Raw genomic sequence first — 5,407 nt, 5'->3', positions numbered from 1 at the left:
AACTTCATGTTTATTTTCCTTTATGGTACTTGTCCCAAGGTAAAATTTTCTTTTTTATATATTTGTTCACTTGTTCATAGAAAATTCCCACCAGAATATACACTCAGTAGGAGAGGAAACTGAGTTTTTTTGGGGGGCCCACTTCCATTCCTGCCACTCAGCCTGAAATAACACTTAACATTTAAAGGCACTTAATAAATATTTTTGAATAAGCAAATAATTGAATGATCATAAGATCCCATAGGTAAGGTAGAGCTGAATTATGCTTCAAAGTATCAGTATAATTTGGGTTTGAGTGGCCGAAGCAAGATGGGTCAAAGTCAGAGTGGTGGCCATGGCCCTGGAGGTGGCAAGAAGGATGACAAGGACAAGAAAAAGAAATATGAACCTCCTGTACCAACTAGAGTGGAGAAAAAGAAGAAGAAAACAAAGGGACCAGATGCTGCCAGCAAGCTGCCACTGGTGACACCTCACACTCAGTGCCACTTAAAATTACTGAAGTTAGAGAGAATAAAGACTACCTTCTCATGGAGGAAGAATTCATTAGAAATCAGGAACAAATTAAGCTTTTAGGAGAAAAGCAAGAGGAGGAAAGATCAAAGGTGGATGATCTGAGGGGGCCCCAATGTCGGTAGGAATGTTGGAAGAGATCATTGATGACAATCCTGCTATCGTGTCCACATCTGTGAGCTCAGAACACTACGTCAGCATACTTTCCTTTGTAGACAAGGACCTGCTGGAACCAGGCTGTTCAGTCCTTCTCAACCACAAGGTACATGCCGTCATAGGGGTGCTCATGGATGAAATAGATCCCTTGGTCATAGTGATGAAGGTAGAAAAGGCCCCCCAGGAAACCTATGCTGATATTGGGGGTTTGGACAACCAGATCCAGGAAATTAAGGAATCTGTGGAGCTTCCTCTCACTCATCCCGAATATTACGAAGAGATGGGTATAAAGCCCCCAAAAGGGGTCATTCTCTATGGACCACCTGGCACAGGTAAAACCTTATTAGCCAAAGCAGTAGCAAACCAAACCTCAGCCACTTTCTTAAGAGTGGTTGGCTCTGAACTTATTCAGAAGTACCTAGGTGACGGGCCCAAACTCGTTCGGGAATTGTTTCGAGTTGCAGAAGAACATGCACCATCCATCGTGTTTATTGATGAAATCGATGCCATTGGAACAAAAAGATATGACTCAAATTCCAGTGGTGAAAGAGAAATTCAACGAACAGTGTTGGAACTGTTGAACCAGTTGGATGGATTTGATTCAAGGGGTGACGTGAAAGTTATCATGGCCACAAACCGAATAGAAACTTTGGATCCAGCACTTGTCAGACCAGGCCGCACTGACAGGAAAATTGAGTTCCCCTGCCCGATGAAAAGACTAAGAAGCACATCTTTCAGATTCACACAAGCAGGATGACTCTGGCTGATGACATGACCCTGGATGACTTGATCATTGCTAAAGATGACCTCTTCGGGGCCAACATCAAGGCAATCTATACAGAGGCCTGTCTGATGGCCTTGAGAGAACGCAGGATGAAAGTAATAAAAGAAGACGTTTAAAAATCTAAAGAAAATGTTCTTTATAAAAAACAAGAAGGCACCCCTGGGGGGCTCTACCTGTAGCCACATTTGCCTTCAAGGAGATGGTCAGGAAGCTGCCAGAGGAACCTCGTCCAGTTGATCTTTCTTAGCAAACCCCTCCATGCCCCTTTCTGAGCCTGATGTGTAGGGCGCCCCCAGGATGCCTTCATGTGTCAGCCACGTGCAGTGCTATCCCCTCAATAAAGCGACTTCCTCCTCAGAGAAAAAAAAAAAAGTATCAGTATAATTTGAATAGGTGGAGAACAGTGAAAAAAATAATCAGCCAAAAGAACAGCATCCACAAAGACATTTAGTTAGCAACATGAAAGTTCGCTTGAAACATGTTTCATGTTTCAATAAGGATTGGGCTGAGAGTCTAGAGGCTCCCCACTAGGACACATGGTTTGTGGAAGGGGCATTTACAGAAAAAGCAGCAGAAGTATTTCAAGTAAGAGATGAAGGTCCCTTCTTGCTCTTTTTAGAGAATCTCCATTCTCCACTATAAGTGGAGGAGTAGGGCTAACCCAAGCCTATCCATTCCCCCAGTTGGGCAGATGATTGTTGCTTGACCAATTACATTAATTTTCCTCTGGTTCCAGTGATATGCGGATGTTACTGAAGCAGGAAAAATCATAATCCTTAATGAGATCTGATGTATAATCACTTAAAAGGAATGCAGTCCCTCTTTATGAGAGATTTTCCATGAGTGATAAGAAGGACATAAGCACTTGTCTTCACCTCTCCACCTATATGTGTATTATTTTACAAATTGCTTTACAGACAGGCATGTGTGTGCACGTGTTTGGTGCATATACGGGTAAATTAAAAGCTGTATGTATATAAATTCCATAGCTTGATTAAGAGTCTCTTGCTCTACTGACTGAGATGGCTGTGCTATAATGTGATTAAATAACATGTGTTGCTTTCCATGTTAATGTTTACAAACCCATACTTGAAAGTTGTATACAGTTCTGGTCAAAGGGGAAAGCTCAATGTGCCTGGATCCACCACCCACCTCTATCATTTTTTAAATCTGTGGCACTGTGAAAGTTATTTAACCAATCTGATTCTCAATTTTCCTCAAGTATAAAAAGAGAGGCAAAAATACCACCTACTTCACAAAATTATGTGAGCTTTAAATTAGTACAAATGCTTAGCACATAATAGACACCTCAATAATTTATTATTTTTAGAGGTTGTTGTTGTTGTTGTCGTCTAGGGGTATGAAGTAATAGCTTACAAAGATTGCTGTTGCAATAATGCTTCGTGGATTGGAGGTGGCAACAAATAAAGGCTGTTGTTTTTCTCCAGAAGATGAAGACCTGACCCTAGGGGTTTGACTAGATTTAGTGACTAAGTTCAATGCTTGTATCTTACTTTCTTCTGGATGCAATCTGTGTTCTCACAGTCCTTGGTAAAGTGTTTTCTGGTCACTGAGATATGACCATTCAGGGTGGCAATGCTGGAGAAAAGCTATGATTGCAGCAGGGACAGTCTAAGAACCAATGGAGCAGCAGGAAAGAAAAGAAACAAACAGGAGAAGAATGTAAAAACAGATCTCTGGGCAATTTCCTCCCATCGTGCAGAAGAGGTGGGAGTGCAGGAAGAAGGTAAGTGTTCAGGCAAGGAATCAAAGAAAGAAGAGATATGAAGGCAACATCCAAGTATCTTGGACGTGGATACCTTTTCATAGAAAATGAAAACTTGAAGAAGTCTCATAGATCAATTGAGAGGCTGAGCGAGTTATGCTGGAGAGTTTGAGTTTTACAGACAAGGATACAGCAAAGATAATAGCAAGAAGAAAGGTAGAAATGAGAACTTGTTAGAGACGTAAAAGACCCAGTCTCAGTGAGGACTCCTGTATATTCTGAAATTCACCAAGTGTAGGGAGAAGCTGTCTCTTTTATTCCATGAGGAGGTGCCCATTTTCTCATGGGATCCATTAACTCCTAGCTGCAAGCAGAGGCTGAGCCCTCATGCAGTTCAGAGCTGGATATGCAGGCTGGGTCTGCAGCTAGACACAATTTCTTATTGTCTCTGAAAGGGCCAGGGCAGGAAGATTTATCAAGCCTGGGCCCAAGAGTCTATTTGCCTATTGTAGAAATTAACCTAAGTATGATCAGTGTATTCATCTGGGGTGGGTACTAGGGAAATCGGGTTTAGATGTAATAGGTCAGGTGGCTCTACCATAAACTCATCACGAGGGTACACAGATGAGACCCTGTCACTTCTTCTGAGTCAGAGTCAGAGCCACAGGCTTAAGGAAGCCTCTTTCTCTCTCAATGTGAGATTGTCATTAGACAAACACTTGAGGAAACATCTGTGGTGGTGTCCCCATTCCCCTGAATTTCAAAACTTCCCTTACACACTCAGTGTAGTATTTCAATATTGTGTTTTGAACCAGAGGGGCCTAAATTCAAACCTAAGTTGCTTAATTTTTAGAGTCATATCGCTTGGATTCAATTCAGGATCTGCCTTCTTTTATTGGCTGTGTGTTTTGAACTGTCAAAAAACAAACTTTGCATGCTGAATAAAACAAAACATAAAGGTGAATTTATTACAAAGTTGTTGACCTGCAAGCCAGGAAACTCAAGGCTATTGAAGCAATGAATTCCAAGTTGTTTACAGGCTAGGGGATTTTTATGGGGTAAATGTGAAAGTTATTTAGATTTTTCAACCAACTCTGGTTGGTTACCTGGTGGTCTTCTTTCTTATTTGGATCAGTCTAGCTGAGTCAGGGGAAACAAGGAAGTCCAGAGAGGGCATGAACAGACTTGATTTTGGGGAATTGGCTGATTTCCTCTACTGATTACTGAGAAAAACTGTAAACTCCTGTAAGGTTAGGCTAAGTTTATTTTATGCACCTGTGTTGACTGTTTCTGGTTTGTCCCTGATACAATGTCTCCATTTTAGCTTGGTTTTATATTCCTCCCTTTTGATCAAGCCCCTATTATGGGATGCTGATCACTCAATATATTGCTAGGTGTTTTTTTCTACATGGACCTTGCCTTTTGACTGCGTACTCATTTTGTTTATTTTCCTTCACCATTCCATGATTGGACATCTTTCTTCAGGGTGAGAGATGCTTTCAAGATTAGTACCAACCAAAGGCCATATGTGAAGCAACTCTTTAGATTAGGTCAGAATAGAGTGAAAGCAGGGAGGCTTTGTGAAGAGTAAACATTAGTCAATCAGGTTTGTTGGTTTTATAAAGGCTGGATAGATAACAACTAAGTACTTTAAAATTTTTTTAACATTTACTTATTACTGAGAGATAGAGACAGAGCATGAGCTGGGGAGGGGCAGAGAGAGAGGGAGACACAGAATCCGAAGCAGGCTCCAGGCTCTGAGCTGTCAGCACAGAGCCTGACGTGGGGCTCCAACTCACGAACTGCGAGATCATGACCTGAACTGAAGTCATATGCTTAAACAACTGAGCCACCCAAGTGCCCCCAAAACTAGGTACTTTTAAAACTACAACACAAACTATAATGAAAAATAAGATAGAAAGATAAAATTGTAGTATAGATCTTAACCATGAACCCAATCCATTGGTAACCAGTTGAATAAATCACAATTCCAAGAGGAGTCAGATTAGACTTGTAACCAATGGGCTTATTCTCAGATTTTGTGTGCCTGAGTTTCCACATCCACACAAATCTCAGTACAAATGCAGCAAGTGGTGTTGGCTATGGCACAGACATCTCCTTGCTCAGCCACAAGATAATCTAAGGCTATTTAATGAACAACTTTGGCCAGAGGTTAGGAGTTTTAGAGGGCCACTTATTGCTTTAGTGGGGGCTCTGCAGTTACTCCAAAG

At 41.4% G+C, this 5,407-nt stretch overlaps 1 pseudogene; it reads left to right on the top strand.

Moving 5' to 3' along the window:
* The first annotated feature begins 309 nt into the window (after nt 1–309).
* LOC120246323 lies at nt 310–1,771 on the top strand (annotated as a pseudogene).
* The last annotated feature ends 3,636 nt before the right edge of the window (nt 1,772–5,407 follow it).

This window comes from Hyaena hyaena, unplaced genomic scaffold, assembly GCF_003009895.1.
Source record: "Hyaena hyaena isolate Hyena2069 unplaced genomic scaffold, ASM300989v1 scaffold_465, whole genome shotgun sequence".
NCBI classification, from domain to species: domain Eukaryota; kingdom Metazoa; phylum Chordata; class Mammalia; order Carnivora; family Hyaenidae; genus Hyaena; species Hyaena hyaena.
Note: the sequence above shows the minus strand (reverse complement) of the source record. Positions and strands in the feature narration are given on the sequence as shown.